This window comes from Heptranchias perlo, chromosome 27, assembly GCF_035084215.1.
Source record: "Heptranchias perlo isolate sHepPer1 chromosome 27, sHepPer1.hap1, whole genome shotgun sequence".
NCBI classification, from domain to species: domain Eukaryota; kingdom Metazoa; phylum Chordata; class Chondrichthyes; order Hexanchiformes; family Hexanchidae; genus Heptranchias; species Heptranchias perlo.
In genome coordinates, this window is record NC_090351.1 from 13,278,505 (window position 1) to 13,297,829 (window position 19,325).

The following is a 19,325-nucleotide window of genomic DNA, read 5'->3' on the forward strand; positions in this document are numbered from 1 at the left end:
CTCTTAGATTGTAAGCCTCTGTGACATGTGACTACGGAAATCACAGTCCTGACAAGTACCTAGGGAAAAATTGAGACTCCACAGCTGTTTAGCTGAGCTAGGATCAGAGGAACAGGAGTAGGCCATTTAGCCTCACGAACCTGTTCCGTCATTCAATCAGATCATGGCTGATCTAAACCTCAACTCTATTTACCAGCCTTTTCACCATATCGCTCGATACCATTACCTAACAAAATTCTACTGATCTCAGTCTTGAATATTCCAATTGACCCAGTATCCACAGCCTTTTGAGGGAGAGAATTCTACATTTCAACTACCCTTTGTGTGAATAAGTGCTTTCTGAGTTCACTCCTAAATAGCCTAGTTTGTATTTTAAGATTGTGCCCCCTTTTTCTGGATTCCACTCTGTGATTTTCCCCCACTCGGCTCTATCTCTCTCTTCACCCCTCTCCCCCCCCCCCAGTCATAGTTATATCGACTTCTGACCATGAAGAATGTCCAACTCATGAGGTACTCAGGCAGCTAGTGCCTGTGGAACAGCATCCTAGCATGGGTCAGTCAGTGCCTGTGGAACAGTACTCCAACATAGTCTCAGGATAAGGGGTCGACCATTTAAGACTGAGATGAGGAGGAATTTCTTCACTCAGAGGGTTGTGAATTTTTGGAATTCTCTACCGCAGAGAGCGGTGGATGCTGAGTCGTTGAATATATTCAAGGCTGAAATAGATAGATTTTTGGACTCATGGGGAATCAAGGGATATGGGGATTGGGCGGGAAAGTGGAGTTGAGATCGAAGACCAACTATGATCTTATTGAATGGCGGAGCAGGCTCGAAGGGCCCTATGGCCTACACCTGTTCCTATTTCTTATGTTCATAGGTCAGTTAGCGCCTGTGGAACTGTACTCCACAATGGGCCCGTCAGTGCCTGTGAAACAGTATTCCAGAATGGGTCCGTCAGTGTCCATGGAACAGTATTCCAGAATGGGTCCGTCAGTGCCCGTGGAACAGTATTCCAGAATGGGTCCGTCAGTGCCCGTGGAACAGTATTCCAGAATGGGTCCGTCAGTGCCCGTGGAACAGTATTCCAGAATGGGTCAGTCAGTGCCCGTGGAACAGTATTCCCGAATGGGTCAGTCAGTGCCCGTGGAACAGTATTCCCGAATGGGTCAGTCAGTGCCCGTGGAACAGTATTCCCGAATGGGTCCGTCAGTGCCCGTGGAACAGTATTCCAGAATGGGTCCGTCAGTGCCCGTGGAACAGTATTCCCGAATGGGTCCGTCAGTGCCCGTGGAACAGTATTCCAGAATGGGTCAGTCAGTGCCCGTGGAACAGTATTCCCGAATGGGTCAGTCAGTGCCCGTGGAACAGTATTCCCGAATGGGTCAGTCAGTGCCCGTGGAACAGTATTCCCGAATGGGTCAGTCAGTGCCCGTGGAACAGTATTCCAGGATGGGTCCGTCAGTGCCTGTGGAACAGTATTCCAGAATGGGTCAGTCAGTGCCTGTGGAACAGTATTCCAGAATGGGTCAGTCAGTGCCTGTGGAACAGGACTCCAACATGGGTCCGTCAGCGCCTGTGGAACCGTACTTCAGAATGGTTCCATCAGCGCCTGTGGAACACTACTCCCGATTGGGTCAGTCAGTACCTTCAGGAGATGGGAGAAAATGTGGCAATTTTCTTTTGAGTTATAGCCTTCTTAAACCATACAGATTCATTCAGTCACATCATTTGCTATATTGCAGCAGGCCATGTATTCTTTCATGTGAGATGTTACTTTCATCTTAAGTAAGGTAAGAGATTTGGCACAATGTAACATCCCGCAGCAATCCCTGAGAATTGTTGCATTTTGCTTGTGTAGCCTGATTTGCTGTGCGAGTACTACAATTTTGAATGAAAAGGCTGTTTTTTTTTAGCAAATCTGAGCAACAAATGGCCTTTTGCCACAAATCACAGCCATATTGATGTCCTGAGAGATCATTGTATAAAACATTGTGTGCTACTTGATGAAAACAACAGGTATTATTTTAATCCCATCCCTTTCTCTGCCATACAAATTCTTGATGCATGCACAGGGCATTCTGCTCGTTATGTACTTCCTGGTTCTTTCAGGTGCAACTAAAGCAAAAGCTCAAGGCTCAATAACTAAAGTTTTGAACCTAAAATCTTCCATATTGGAGTTTGATATAGAGGAAAAGAAAGGTCAGTTGTCTTGTCAATCCAACAATAGATCCAAAGAGATGTTACCCAAAGGTTGATTTGTTTAAATTCTTAAAAAAAAGGCATTTTATGAACCTTTTATGAAATTTATTTACAGACATGTGACACGACAAACCAAATATTGTTGTTTGCATATGATGCTATTGTGTTGAAGATGATGCATTAATTGCCTGGGTTCTGCTTGCTTCCTAAATAAATAATATATTGCCAAATAACCTAATTTTGAAGGCAGTACCCTCTTTAAAATCGGTCTCCTTAATTTCCCTGGTGGCTTAGTGGATCACTGCATTGCCTTGTTCTGTGCTAATCTATGCAGACTAGAAAAGTCCAGATCAGAATGCTAACCTGGGCAGCAGTTGGGGTGCTAGAGTAGACCTTGGTACCCTGAGCTAGGGAGGGGAAAATTCAACCAGACTTCCTGCTCTTGGTCAATCTCCAGCAATAGCTGCTAGAAAATGCATGTTTGGATTGGGCTTGACTGTGATGCTGCCCACAGTGGAATTGCTTGCCAAAGACCATTATTTAGTACTGGGGTAAGATGTCTCTGGCATTCACACTGACCTTTTTGAAAAATAATTGGATTCTGGGTTGGAAATACTTTTTGAAAAGATGGACACTGAGTTGATTGGTTTAATTTACTCTAGTACTCTAAATGGACTGTACAGATTAGGACCCATTTATATATTATTGGGTTAGATTTGCCTTTGGATAAATATTGTGTGCAGTAATTTGCTTTCTTTGTTTGCTTATACTATGAGTGAACAGCATTAAATGCAAATAATACATCTTGGAGCTTAGAATGGGTCATAAATAAACAGTAACAAAAGCAGACAGACTTACTGTGGGCAAAATTGATATGGGGGGGGAACTGTTGGAGAAATAAGGAGAAAGAAAAACTGTTGCAAAAAACAAAATGTGGTTGGTTTAAGTCTTCTGTTCATGGGTGGCAGTGTAGTTTGGTAGGAAAATACCTGTTTAGTTCAGGTTATCTGTACTGCACAGATGAATGGAAAATAGTCATTGAAATTGATAAATTTAGCTAGGCTGGTTTAAGAACTTGAAATTCTTATATGTCAGCCTTGGCTCAGTGGTAGGACTCTCGCCTCTGAGTCAGAAGGTTGTGGCTTCAAGTTCCACACCAGGGACTTGAGTGCAAAATCTAGGCTGACACTCCAGTGCAGTACTGAGGGAGTACTTTTGGATGAGATGTTAAACCAAGACCCTGTCTGCTCTCTCAGGTGGACTTAAAAGATCTCCTGGCATTATTCGAAAAAGAGCCGGGGAGCAATATTTATTCCGCAACATCAATAAAACGATTATCTGGTCATTGTCACATTATCATATTGCTGTTTGTGGGACCTCGCTGTACACAAATTGGCTGCTGCATTTCCTACATTACAACAGTGACTACACTTCAAAAAGTACTTCATTGGCTGTAGAGTGATTTGGGATGTCCTGAGGCCGTGAAAGGCTCTATAGAACCCCAGAGGGCACAACCATTGCATTTGCTCTTTCAAAGAGCCAGCAGAGGCATGATGGGCCGAATGGCCTCCTTCTGTGCTGTATCATTCTATAATTCTAAACAAAATCCTTCCCTATAAACAGGGCAATTGGTTTAGAGTGACAGAATATTCCATGGCAAATCGCGCAAATTTCTGAGTTACTGAGCGTAGCACAATTTGCTACCCGACTGCCACAGTATGTATAAATGTCCCGAAGGCAGTGAAATGCCAGATTTCCTACCTAACAACAGTGACTACACTTAAAGAATGAATTGGTTGTGAAGCACTTTGGGAACATCCTGAGGGCATGAAAGGTGTTGTATAAATTCAAGTTCGTTCTTCTATCAAACCAATAACAAATTCTAGCTGCAGCAAATCACTCACTCCACCTATGAAGTATGTCTGTGTGTGAGAGTGAGAGTGACTGTGGCTCTCTCTGTCCAGCAGTTCCAGCCGAGAACAATCCCTTTCTTAAGTGTCTAGCTGTTAGCACCAACATTTGTTGAGGCAGTTTTGTCTTTTGTATTCAGTAGTTGATAGCTGGTAGTTGTAAGTGAGGCTTTGATCATTTCAAAATGGATTAACAAATATTAACTCTGTAAAAGCGGTGTCAGAGAGATTTCTTTCACAGTATTGTACTGTGTCTGTTGCTTTTGGTACTGAGGTGACTGAACTCCCGCTATCACTCCACTGAACAAAAAAAAGTATTCCTTCGCTGAACATGCCAAGAAACCTTTGAACATTTGAGAGTCTCTGGCCCACATTGCAGTACAATTTCTGCACAGACTGAATAAGCCCTTGTCTTTTCTTTGAATGCATAATTTAAGAAGTAATTAATATATTTTTAACTGAATGTCTGCATTGACTCTGCCCATTTTTATTTTACACAAATGTTGTTGCTGCTGGAGTACAACAGAAACTCTGGGTCAATGGAGGACTTATGGCATTACACACATCCCACAGTGCTGTTTTGCCGATAGTGGTTACAACTCATTTTAAATTCACAGAACATTGGTGTTTAATTATGCAGCTATTAAAATGTCCTCTCGGACTGATCCTTGACGTGTGACAACATATACTGGAACTGACTGCAGTTTTTAGAAACATTTAAAACATTTTTTTTAGATGTGCAGCTTATCTGATGGATCTTGTGGATAACTACATTGCCCAATCTGAAACTCAGCCATTCAGATCAGAAAAATGCTAGGTATAATTCTTGGACTGTGTTGAGTTAGCTGATTCAGCGAGTCCAGTTGGGGGCTATAATCAGCCCCTAGGTTGGGGGGGGGGGGAGAAGGAATTGGACCAGCCATTGATCCCACTGCTGATCGTTATTGAGTGCTGGAAAATGATTGTATGTCGATTATGTCTCGGTGAAGCTCCTTGGGATGTTTTATTGCGTTAAAGATGCTATATAAATGCAAGTTCTTGTTGTCGGTGCGTTGGGTGGGAAAAGATTGAGGTTGTGTATTGCACCCTGTGGTTGAATAGTCTGCCATCACCCAACATGAAGAATGGCCACTGGGCCAGGTTCCGGAGTCAGACAGTGTCTGTCAAACCATACGTGGCATGAGGCAGCACTTTCAAGAGGGAAGGGTAGAACATTGGTGCCTTTGTACTGTGGTGAATATTCCAGAGTTTTCCAATTCTGCTTTACAAATGTCCACATGGGCAGCACATTTCCAACCAGAAAGTCATGCAATTACAATCTAGTTGTGCAGTGCTCCCATATCTTGAACAAACTTTTCCTGTGCACAGCACATTTCTATTAGCTAGTTTACTTACACACCAATGAGTGTAATCACAGCAAGAAAGAGAATGGAAACATTGAAATGGATCGCACTTATGTGCATCGATAGGGGGGGGAAAATGGTACAGTGTTATAATGTGACCTTTCTTACTGTTGTCTGTTTTCTTCTGATATCAGTCCAATTGCATTTATTTGTTTCTTGTTTTTTCTGTGTTTATCACAGTTCACACCCCTGTTCTGTCCCTTTTATCATTCATTCCACTATTTCCAAGTTTGTACCTACCATAACCTCAGGATAAGAGGTGGAGCAGTTACTGCAACAAAATGGCCAACAGGATACTCAAAGAAAATAATCGTGTTTGCTCCAAGAATGTTAGCTGCCATTTGCCATGAATAGTCATGGATGTTTTGAGAATCTGTAGGAATGGCGTTCTTGGGAATTCTTTGCTCATATCTGATTTTTACTTGGAATTTCTATGGGGTTCAGTTGTCTCTACAGAGATGAGACCTTCTGGTGCCTGTCACTCAGATTCATTTATCATAGGTGGATGAATTTTAAATTTTGGGTATGCTTTTAGATAGAATGGCATATGGGAGTGAACTGTTAAATCTCTAGGTATGGGGATGGGACACAAGAAGCCTATCATTGTGTCACGCCTCTTGTTGGGTGCCGTATCTTTTGCTGCTGTGTGTGGCAGCTGTGGTTACAATCTGCAGCCCAGATTCTGCTGGCTCTGCTTCCCGAAAGATAAAAATTGGGAAAGTGAGAAGAATATCAATTTTAGTTTACATAATCTCTTTTTTGCAGAGGGTGGATTAAGGAAATTCTGTGCATTTTGAAAACTGTAAAGAAAATGCTGAAATAAAGTCTGCTCGAACGGGATAAGATGACTTTGTTGTCTGAACTGTACATGATGGGCTGTTATTGCACGGTATGCAGCTTCAACTGTAATGAATCTTAGCTTCCCTTTCATATTGCTGAGTAATGGAGTATTTGAAATCTAGTCACTACTGTGACTTTTGTTGTTTTTCCTCATCATTCTCATATAAAGCTCCACCTCATTATGACTTGGTCATTAAGAGCTAATTATTTAGCATGTTTAAACAAACTGTTGTGACTCCTAGCCTAAAATGTAACTCCAAACAGTCAGGGACCAAGTATCAGTAGCCTTGTAAAAGAGATATTGATGGCCAAGAAGGTAGAGTCTAAACTGGCCTGTATTTGGGACCCAGTAGACACTGACTTCCAAAGGTGGCAAATGTGTGATTTCCAGATGCGCACTAAGGAAGTAGGAACTTGCATTTATATGGAGTCCTTTCTGTCCTCAGGACATTCCAAAGTGCTTCATAGCCAACAAAGTACTCTTGAAATGTAGTCACTGTTGTAATGCACAATGTAAAATCCCACAAACTGCATTGAAAAAAATGACCACATGGTCTGTTTTAGTGGTGTTGGTTGAGGGATAAATGTTGGTCAGGTCACCGAGAGAAATCATTTGTTGTTCTTGTAATAGTGTCATGGGATCTTTTACCTCCACATGAGTAGAGTATAGAGGGCCTTGGTTTAACATCTAATCTGAAAGACAATACCTCTAACTGAAGTGTTAGCCTAGATTACGTGCTCATATCTTATAGAATGAGGTTTAGAATGACCTTCTGACCCAGAAGTGAGACTGCTACCACTGAGCTAAGGCTGGCTCAGCGCAAAGAGGTGAAATGTCTCCAAAATGCCTACTGAGTGGCTTTACCTGTGCTATGTAGAAGGTGTAAGAACTTAAGCATGAGAAGGGAATTCATTGCACATAGCACATGAGATGCATGAGGAGTGGCACTTCCCAAACTGAACTAAACTTTATTCACTCAATAGAGTGCATACTCCTTACCAATTATTTTTCTTTAAAATTCATTGGGCACAACATAATAATACCAACATTTTAGATAAGTAATCGCTCATAAATATCGACTTGCATTGTGCGGGTTTGCTTCATCACTGGGCATGCATTTGCGTGCCATTAATTTAACCTATTCAAATTAAAGAGAAAAAATTCCAATCAAAGTTAGGAGGAAGATAGAGAGACACACGCACGCACACGTATATAGTTTACTATTTGCTCTTTGCTATTGTGTTTTGGGGGAATTTTCTCATCTCGTGCCAGCAACAACTGAAAAGGGCAGTGTTAGTTTTACTGCTCTCCTGTTCATAATCACAGCCAGGTTGGTTTCCTTTAGGGTCACATTCAACAGGATATCCCACAATAGGTTTACACATCTAGCCAGAATGAAGTAATGGCGGGACACTCCCCAAACACACTGGTGTCATTGCCTACTGATAAACTGCAGTCCCAATTCAGCCTCGCGTGTGTTGCAGTTACACAAGTTTAGGAGGAATATAGTGTGCTGGAAGTTTTTATATTACCCTGAACTGGTTCAACCAAGGGTTAGCTTTCAAATGAACATCAGGCATTTGGATGAGTGAACTTGTCACTGTTCAGCCTGCGTTTAATTACTTTCTACTGCCAACTCTAACATAACAAATTAAAATATATTACCTGCATTGCAAGATTTAATGCTACCCCATCCTTATCCACCCACCCAAACTAAATTCAGTACTTAGCTTCAGTAGAAACTCCAGAGCCCACCAGAAACTGCATGAAGTGTAACTTCAAGGTTCCATGATATGCCCACCTCCAAGATAACATTTTTTCCCAGGTTCCCCTTCTACTTAGTTGACCTTTTCCATGCAATGGGCCCCATCTTGGTCTAACCTCATCATCATTAGTACCCAACTAATCTCCTTTGTATCTTCCCTCTCCAGTGGCACCCACATACCTCCCCTCAACACTCCGTCCCCATCATCTTACTTCCTATAGCTCTCATATGTCTTAGTTCTCAAACATGCCAAAAGCCTGCTCTGTTCCTAACTAGAACTTGATCCCTCGTTAGCCTAAAACAGTGACCACATGTACTTCCTCCCTGTCCAGTCTTTCTAAACGGCATTTTAGGAGATTGTCACTGATAACTGTTTGAAAGACTGAAATGTCAGAAAACTGACAGTCTTATTAATAAAATTATGTGAAAATATTTAAATGGAAAGAACCATACTTGTGAGCTTAATCCGTATTTTGCAAAGTTAAACAGAATAGTCCTATTTTGGTCAGCTCAGCTCTCTTGCCTGGATTTACGTTCATGCACTCGTGCACACTCATTCATGTGAGTCTGCATTATGGTCTGTCTGCTGTATAATCACTCTCAAGTGTTTTCACCCACTTTTAATTGACCTCTCTTGGGAGGATCACAAGCCAAATTTTTTTAAGGGCATTTTTTGAATAGATGAAACATTATTCTTGTTTCTTTTGATGCCAAAATGCCACGTAGGTCTTTTTAAAAAAAAAATAATAATTAACTGTTGCAATAACAAAGTTGACATTTAAATATATTCTCTCATTTTTCAGTTCTGGTGTGAAGCTTAAAGCCGCTTTCTGTTTGGCACAGGGAGTGTTCAAACATTCTCTTCATGAAATATCAGAAATAATACAACATATAACAGTCATATCTCTATTTACAGTGACCTTTAAAGAAGACACACGTAGTTATTTTTGCAACGCAGTGAGGATATAACTGTGATATCAACAAATGATTTCTCTCGGTGTCATGAGCCCACGACATATAAACATTTTGGCCTCAATATTAACATTCCCCTCCCAATGGCAGAGTGAGGGATCAGGATGGCTCCTCCACAGAGAATTTTGTACATTAAGAGGTACTGTTCCAAGTATGCACTGGCGGCAGGGAATCTCGTTAATGCATATTGGAAAATTTCAGGTCCTAATTTTCCCTTTTGCACAAGGTTCCCCCACGCCAGTGTGCACTCGGAAAGTTATCCCCTAAATGTCTACATTAAATCTTACTGATTTGCTGGCTCCATCAATGTGGGCCTGCACACACGCACACTTTTTTCACAAAGCCTGCCTTGATACCTGCCAAAACATCTCGATATGTTTATTTTTAAAAGTGCAATAGTTCAGTAAATAGGTTCACTGCACAATATGGTACTGAGACATACAGTTGAGTAAGATCACTGATCTCAGCTCAAGTGATAGGAAGGATACTACAACTCAACTCAATGCCCAGGGACTAGAAAGGGAAAAATATCAACCGGTATTTACCACTCCCGATCACTAGCCAGTGACTCCCGCTGATAGCTGAAAAAGTGCACACAATTGCATCTCAGTTGAGGACAGAATAAGGCTCATCCATGGTACCATCCAGAGTTGCATAGCTGTCCAACACTGAGATACCAAGGGTAGCTGGTCTGGTGGGACCATACGAGGGCATAGGCCAGTACTTTCAGGACAGGAGGAGAAAAATTGGAGGGTTATATGCAAAAATGAAAAATATGTGTGGATCCTTGTGTAATAATGTCCCAAAGATTCTGCATTCCATCAAATGCTTCTGTCCATTCAAATAAAAATAATTCTTGGTCCGCACTCACCATTATAACAACTGCCTGGACTGATCTGTGAAAAGAGCTGGAATCAAATCTGGACAGTAATGTTTAGTAATTGTGTAAGGATTGCTGCGTGTGGGAGCATTATATTATCAATTGGAATCTGACTGAGAGATACACAGGAAGCAGCTGTGGAATGGATGGAGTGATCCTTAACTGCTCCCTGAACCTCTGCCTCGCAAGATGATAGCAGCGTGACGTGCACTCAACCATTCATTATATCCACTGCTTAATCACCAGTTTGCCTTGGGTTGTTGTACCGTAGGAAGAAAATAACTGTTGAGATGCTCTAAATTGCTCTGAGTGAATGACATCATTTCAGGTTCTGGATGTTTCTACATAGTGGAAATGGTGTTTCAGTTGTGACCTCTATGACAGCTGATAAAACAATGGGACAACTACCTTTTGACCCAAATGAAATTGGGAAGCAACTCTAGTTTAAAAACTCCAGATGTGTCCTAAGGACTGCTTTGTGAGGATGCCAAATCAAATATGGCTCATTTACAATAGGGACGTGCAGATCATTCATTCTACAAGCTGAAACTTGCATGTAAGAAATGTAAACTTGCATATTTAAACAAATTTGATTGGTGGGGGCTGCATTGAACAGCAGGAAAAGGAGAGAATGCCCATTCTAAGCTGACCATTGCCTCACCCCTTGAACAGGCACATGGGACCTGATGGTTTTCTGGAGAGGCAAATGGACCTATTTCTGGATGGACCAAACTCCTGAAAAATGTCTTGAACACTCTTGGGGTAGATCTTTCACTTATGAGGGTAAACGATGAAATCACTCACAGAATCTGCCACGCTGTTGTTGACTTTAGCTAAAAGCTAAAGCTGAGAAAATAACTGTGTCCTAGTTACCACCAACATGCTATCAAGATTGCATCTTGACAAAGGAAGTGAAATGAGCCTCCCTCCCTCCACATCACTTGTTGATGTGGCAGAGCGTCATAGTGTTGCCTCACCACGTACATACCAGCTTACCTTATATGATGGTCCAGAGCTGACATTACTGGCATCATTTGGTGATGGCAGAGAGTTGCTACACTACTGGCGCATGATATGGCATTGAATAAAAAGCGCTAATTTTCAAGTTTCAGTGCAGTCAGAATTCAAATAAAACAAACAGTTATGCATCAAAAACCAAGTTATGGTTTCAGCTGCATCAGTAAGTTGCTGGCCTCAGCTGGGCCATTAGGCAGAATGCTGAGCAAAGGCAAGCGGTCAACCTGACAAGTGGGAGAATGGCTGGGGTTCAACCTCGGGTTTACTCCAACACCTCTAACGACTGGTGGAGACCACAAGGTTGTCTACTTTGCTTGTCTGCTCCCTCAACAGGGATCTAGATTCAGAGAGGCTGTCAAAATACGTGGCTGGATAACTTATTGGTTAAATCCAAGGCCGCAGGTGGGGCTGATTTTTATGAAGGCTTTGTGGGGTTGTCACACGAGGGTATCGGTCAATTTCAAATGGATAGTAGGCAGCCATTTGGAATTCCAGAAGCTTTACTGATGTGATAGAATATTTGATTACTTTTCACATTAAAGAGACTGAGAGGGGACTCGCCTAATGGCTCAGTGAATCTGTTCAGAGAATAGATCAGGAAGATGCCAGCTTAAATACCCAGCCTGTGCTGTGTTAGCTGTCTCAGTTAGAATAGCAGTCAGAGCACTGCAGTTCTCATCAGCACCTCCAGGTTAGAGGGAAGAATATTGTCTCTACTGGCTGGAAAGATACACATATCAATTTTAGATGAGGACAGGATTTGGCTGTGATGCCCACCATAGTTGAATATCCTGATGACATTCTTAAGGCTCACACGTGAATAATGGCACCATTGGGTAATATCAGAGGGCTTATGGAACTGTATCCCAGAAAGGAGTCAACATCTTCGAGAGGAAGGGAGGGGAGAAAATTTGAAGCGAAAATAAAGAAACTCAAAATAGAAATAGAGTCTTGGGCAAAGTGGCTGAGGAGAGAAGAAATATGTAGTGCTTAGCAGAATTCCATACCTGCTTACAATGAGCTCTTGTGGCACAAAATTCCACTGCCTCCAGAGTCAAAATGTTTTTGTATTAGGTTTGTATTTGCAATATAGCTCAAAGTACGCACATTCTATTAAAAGTTTCACTACCAGCCTAGTGTGGTTTTGCACAGTAAAATACCTATCGGAAACTTGTAGTAATGGCAGAAAACCCCCCAAGTGAACTTAACTAGTTGTAGTTGTAGCTTTGGAGAAAGGGGAATTAAGAACTGGAAGGCTGAGCAGAGAGATGTTGTCTTAAGAGCTGTAAAGATTTTTGGGATTTAACATTTTTATAAAGTGGAATTGCTGTTAAATTCAGAGCATACCTGGGCAGGATCTGCAAACCTGGGGGTGAAGCTTATACATTGGCATATTCAGTTGCTTTCTGGTAAGAGAGATGTGAAAAATTTGCACAACTCGCAGGACATAGAAGTATTTGTAATTGTATCAGTTGCGCAAACTGTATGTGTACCACTGCCGCACAAATCCACAAGTTTTACAGTATTGTTTAGATAACTTCGAGAAGGTGTACTGTATATTATCTTCCTGAAGACATACTCAATATTAATTTACAGATTGACTATAGTATATTTTGAAACAGGAGCAACCCATAAGCGATGGGTTTAATTTTTCTTCAAGGCGATAAGGGGAATGATATCAATCGACTGATTTTGTACCTGGTGTAATTCTGCAAGGTCAGTTAGTTTGTGATTTTCCCTCATCTCCAAGTGCTGGTGGTAGGGAGCTGTTTGGGTACAGAAAGGGATATGCTGATGAAGAATAGTGTGAATCGATAGTGCTGTTGCTGGATTTTCCAAACTCTGCTGGCAGCAATACTACCAGAGAGATAGCAAGCTGGACAGAGGCTGGTCTCTCATCCATTGCCACCTCTGCCTGATCTTGACATAGCCTCAGTGAGACAGAATTCTAGCTGTGTGCAGCATAATTTAAACAGCCATCAGGAAAGTGAATTGAGTGGGAATATATAAAGTAGAGGGCAGAAAATTGATTTCCCAGTGGATTGTCATTATTTTAACGCAAAGCAATTTTTTCCTTGCAGCAGAAGATTTAGACAAAGTATGAGGTAATTAAGAGATGCCAAAATTTTTATTTTTTATTTTTTTTTATTCGTTCACGGGATGTGGGCGTCGCTGGCAAGGCCGGCATTTATTGCCCATCCCTAATTGCCCTCGAGATTCCACGTTTTGAGACCACTCAGGGCATATTTAACCATTAGGGCTCATTATTGTAAACTCCGTTATATATCTCTTAATGTGACATTTTACTTTGCTTCTAATTGAAGCTTTTTGAAAGGTCAAACATGTCAAAGTTGAAGCACTGTTAGAATTAGTTTCCAGCTCCAATTAAATATAGTTGTAATTTATTGCACGCCAGGAGGGAAAACCTTCACTTTGTTTGACCTCCCCTGCCCTTCTCTCCTGAAGTTGCAGTCTTGTGCTAAGATAACAACAAACAACAACAAATTGCATTTATATAGCGCCTTTAACATAGTAGAACATCCCAAGGCGCTTCACAGGAGCAATTGTCAAACAAAATTTGACACCGAGCCACATAAGGAGATATTAGGACAGGTGATCAAAAGACTGGTCAAAGAGGTATGTTTGGGTTTGTCTTAAAGGAGGAGAGAGAGGTAGCAGCGGAGGGGTTAAGGGAGGGAATTCCGGAGCTTAGGGCCTAGGCAGCTGAAGGCAGGGCCGCCAATGGTGGAGTGATTAAAATCAGGGATGCACAAAAGGCCAGAACTGGAGGGTTGTAGGGCTGGAGGAGATTACAGAGATAGGGAGGGCAAGCCCAACGAGGGATCTGTAAACAAGGATGAGAATTTTAAAATCGAGGCGTTCCCAGACTGGGAACCAATGTAGGTCAGTGAGCACAGGGATGATGAGTGAACGGGACTTGATGCGAGCTAGGATATGGGCAGCAGAGTTTTGGAGATAAGTTTCCTCAGGTGTCTGGCACCAGACACTGCCCCCCACCCCACAATACCTTTCCCAACTGGCAATCTTTCGTGTGCGAGCCTAAGCACTGAATGTTGGCAGGATATTCAACCGCAGGGGACATCACAGCCGAACCCAATCCTCTTCTCACGCAGCCCCCTTCCCTTCTCACGCAGCCCCCTTCCCTTCTCACGCAGCCCCCTTCCCTTCTCACGCAGCCCCCTTCCCTTCTCACGCAATCCTCATGCATTCAGACTTTTCAGCAGGAATCAGTGGATAGGAATGGGAACCCTAGCTTGTATTATTTTCTCCTCCCTAGTACAGGACCCTGGAGCCAAATACACTGCCTATATTCACTGCTCTGGTTGAAATTAGCTAACTCAGCACAAACCAGGGATCGAAACTGGAACCGTCTTGGTTTCTGTGCATCAGTTATACTGGGGGTAAACTTACCAATTAATGATTTGAAAATTACTTTATATTTTCCTTTAAGGTCCATGAAAATTTTTCTTTTAGTCTTAGTGTAAGAAGTAAAAATGCCACTAAAGTAAAATAACTTCTAAACACTTGTGTGGAAGATTCTTAAATGTATTGACATAGTGAGGATATTTTTGGAAGGGATTAAGAGAAACGAGTACAGTATAACATTGATTACATAATCTGTGCAAATATTTTATTTTAAAATGACTAGTGAATCAGCCATGGCACAACACATGGTGAGTTGGATGTTATGTGCTTACAGTGGGGGAAAAAGGGAGTTGGGGTGAGGAAGCAGCATGGCTGCTGAAAGGCCTTAGAAAGACGTTTGTGAGAGGTATGCTCAGAGCTGCTGAAGTAAGCCGTGTCAGCTATGGGTCAGTGGAAGCAATCTCGTCTCTGAGACAGAAGGTTGTGGGTTCAAGCCCCACTCCAGTGATTTGAGCACAAAGGCTGACACTTCAGTGCAGTACTGAGGGAGCGCTGCACTGTCGGAGGTACCATCTTTCAGATGAGACATTAAACCGAGGCCCCGTCTGTCTTTGCGGGTGGATGTAAAAGAACCCACGGCATTATTTCAAAGAAGAGCAGAGGAGTTCTCCCCAGTGTCCTGGACAACATTTATCCTTGAACCACCGTCACTAAAACAGGTCATTATCACATTGCTCTTTGTGGGACCTTGCTGTGCGTAAATTGGCTGCCACATTTCCTACATTATAACAGTGACTACACTTCAAAAGTACTTCATTGACTGTAAAGTGCTTTGGGACGTCCTGAGGTCATGAAAGGCGCTATATAAATGCAAGTATTGCTTTTGTCTTTGTGTTTTTCATTGGTTCACCAATCAGGATTTTTTTCTGTGATGGACACATACTAGAAGCTAGACTTTTACATATTTTTAAAATATATCTAATTTCATCAAAAGTTGTAAAGAAGAGCTAGATCTATTTTGCATTGATCTGAGTGGTAGGTTTATTTTTTCATGCGTTTAGGTATTATTGAAGTTTTACAGAATAATTTAGAGGGGATGTGAACTCTAGTATTTCCAAATCCTTCCACGTGACACGTGTGTTGTAAGTTAAAACTGATACAAGGTTTTGAAGACGTTTCAGAAAGATGAAGGAAACTGACAACTCTGTCATCATCTCTGTAACCATAACGACAGCTAATATGTGACAGGAAGTGCAGCACAGGAAATTAGCTGCATCTTTTTGGATACTTTGGTCAAGAAATGTATCATTGGCTCATTTTTATACTTGCATTATCAGCTCAAGAAATAGAATAAAACATTTCTCAAAACTTCCTCATTCAGGGTGTCTAGTATCTGGGATGAAACTTAATAATGAACAATGTGTGTAGCATAATCTGTGTGACTTGCACACATTTTAGTATAGACTGTGTTTTTTCCTACAAACATGCCCTAGAGATCTTATCATGAATTTCCTGTAATTTCATATGAAGTTCACAAGATGCAAAAAAAAATGGCAGCACTGTAACTGCCGCTGCCATTGCCATGCCAGTTTTTCTCTTCCCATAAGCTGTACTGTGCACTTTTATATACTCATTAAAGAAGCTATTTGTTAAATCTAGGTCTTTGTTTTTAAATTTAGGAAAATCAGGGTTTGTGGCCGAAACAATTAAAAAATTAAAAGCATGGACCAGTCTAGGAAAGGGATAGTCCCCAACTATATTTTATTAGGCGCTGCTGTTTGTATATCGCTGTGTCTGTCATAGTGTGGAATTGTTCATATATTAAAAGTTCACATGGCCCAGAAACCCTTTTGAGTGTGACAGATCCCTGACCGCTTTAAACCTGCCAACATGCTGTAACAATGGCACATGTCTGACTGCATTACTGAGGGCTGTGAGTACCTCTCATTGGAACATCTTTGATATTTAACAGACCCTCAGTGCCACTTTGTACATAAAGCTATGAAGATCCAGTATTCTGACAATCATTTCTTACGTACATAAAAGACTAACTTTTTATTCTTACACAAACAATACTGTAGCAGTAGTAGGTTGATGCAGTATCACAGGACAGCAGGAGTCATGTATGCCTGTGTAGTAGACTGTACCTGGTGGTGTGCAAGACAGAATGCTTTTATGTTGGGGTAATTTTTTTTCTGGGATGCGCTCCCTAAGAACTCCACTGGGACTTTCAGATTGCGGGATCAGCCCTTCATTGGAGAATGTCACTTTATTATTTTTTCTAAACAGCATTTTAAAATGTTGAAAAGAGAAACCCGAGTCAAGGTAAGTATTAACTCTGCTACAAGGGTATGAGGTAGGAGGATAGCAGCAGCCATGTTTTGTTCCCACTGGGTATTTTGCTAAGCAGCTCAATTATAGTTGGAAATGGCAGCCACACAATGCATCCATGCAGTCATTCTTCATTCCATTTGTGACTATAAATATGCTAAGTCAATGTGGATGACAAGAGGTGGAATGCTAAAGCGATAAGCGTCGGTGGATTGAAGGACCTTTTTTCATACTTAATTCACGTTCTTATCGCACATCCTTTTTGAGAGGTGCCAGAAAGAATGAGCGTGTCAGTAGGACATAGAGACACGTTTTAATGATTGTTAATCCAGAATATTCATGATTGTGGAAGATTGATTCTGCTGCGGTCTCATGCTATTTGGCTCAGTTAAATTGTTCTGGATGGTTTTCTTAAAAGCAGAAAGACAAAAAAAAATGATAATCTGATCATATTTCATTGTAGCAGTTTGTATTTAGAAAGAGGGTCTCTTTTAAATTTTTTTTAATGAAGATCAGAAATGGCATTGTCTTCTGGTATAAGGCTGGTGAATCTTCTTCCTTTTTCTACAATGAATATCTAATGGTTTTGACAGGGATGGTGCTACTGTTGCAGTGCAGCCAAGTGGCATTATTACTGGTGCGGGGTCAAGGCTTGCACAATACACAAACACATTAAAATTACATTGGTGTCACATTGCTGTTGATTTCACAGACGACCTGCATACCACTAGTGGGAGGGGAATAAAGAAGTAGCAATGCTAACAAGTCGCTGAATAGCCATCTTGCAGCTTTAGCATGGTTTTAGTAGCTGCATGGCATGGTAATACTTTGGAACAAAAAATCCATTCATGAAGCTGTTGTGTACACACACATTTGCTGTATTAAATGGGGACATAAATATTAGTATAGCAAACACACAATTTTGGGGGAAAAAGGAAAGAAACATTTATTTGATGGATGGTTTCTATATTGTGGCAAGAGAATCTTGATGTTTTCAGACTTCACTTAACTCCTTTGTTTATTTGATTTCCACTGTTGTCAGGTGCCTCTTTCATGGGGGAATGGCGGGCAGGGGAGAGGACAGTCTGTGCTACAAGCTCCTTCACAACTGCTGTTAAACGTGCTTTGTCATCAGGCATTAGGAAGCATATTTGCAGTTGCTGAGCTGACTGTTAAATATTCTCCCCCCCCAATAGAAGAAAAGCAACCTGCCATTTTACAGCAACCCATGATGAAAGAGGGGACCAGGTGGCAGAGTGAGTTAGGGTTGAATCCAGTTCAGACAATTTACAGCAATGTTATACTTGGGTGCTAAAGTTCTCATGCTGGTCCCAGCAAGCTTATCCATTGAGTAGCTGAGCCATATAGACCAGAAAGGTTCCAGGTTTGGTCTCTGAACTCGGTTATGTTAGCTGATAAAAGTTGGGAATGGCATTACAATTGGCCCTCGAGTCTGTGGCTAGGGAGGGCAAATCATCCAGGGTTCCCACCCCTGATCTTTCCATTCATTTTAATTAAGTTTTGAGTTCTTAAGTCAGTGAATGTTGATGACATCCCCGGGATACTGAGATTAAAATAATTATTGAGTCTGAAAATACAAAGAGGCAGAATTAACGTTGATCGAGATGCTTTTTAATCAGGTGCCTTAGCAGCAGCTGCATTTGTTAATTCAGCCCCTTGACAATGTCAGGCTCATTAATGCTTCCAAGCCAGTACCTGCAGTGATACCATTGCTACCTGTGCTACCTGTGCTTACACAAAACTATTGAAGAATCAACCAAAATGTGTTGAAGAAAACAAAAAGATTTTGGGCTCAAACATAATTATCTATTAGGGTTTGATTTTTTTTTTAAAAGAAAGGAACTGCAGTTCCCAGTGTAAAATATTGCACATTGAGCAAAAAATATGCAGCATAGTACACAAAGAATTGAACACAATTAGCAAAGGGAGACTTGGATATGGACCTGTCTTGCTGTGCTAATGCTACTCCATTCATTTTCAATGTCCAGATGATGTGCTTAAGTAATTAATAAAGCTAATATAATATTGAGATATATACAGGTCGAACAGGCACAGTGGAAATCTATAGAGATTATGCAAAAGCTTTACAATGCGCTGATCAGACCCCACTTGGAGCACTGTGTTTAATTTTGGTCACCATGCCACAAAAAGGATATACCTGCATAGGGGAGGATGCAGGGAATTATCCCAGGTGTAAAGAAATTGAGAAATGAGAAAATATTAGAGAAGTTCAAACGTTTACAGACTAGAGAGAAGCTTAAGGGTGGACCTCATGACAGTATATAAAATAGTAAGCTTTACAGAAAGTTAAGATAAATCTTTCAAAGTCAAGCCAAGCCATTAGGACCAGGGTGCATAGACCTAAATTAGTGAAAGGTGAATTTAAAACTGGTATAAGGATGAACTTTTTTAATCAGCGGTTGATAAATGTTTAGAAGAAATTTCCAGGCAAATTAAAAGCAACAAATACATATTCAAGACAAAGTTGGTTGCTAGGCTGAGAGAAGGGTAAGCTTTGATGGACTGAATATCCTTTTCTCATCCTTGAATGTTGTCATCGGCTCTGGATCATTTTAAAGTTTTTTTTTGGAAAGTATA

The 19,325-nt window shown here is 41.2% G+C and overlaps 1 protein-coding gene across 2 annotated transcripts in view; it reads left to right on the top strand.

Moving 5' to 3' along the window:
* The window catches only part of def6a (DEF6 guanine nucleotide exchange factor a), a 131,267-nt gene that overhangs the window by 8,614 nt on the left and 103,328 nt on the right, over nucleotides 1-19,325 (top strand). The gene's annotated exons all lie outside the window — the stretch shown is intronic.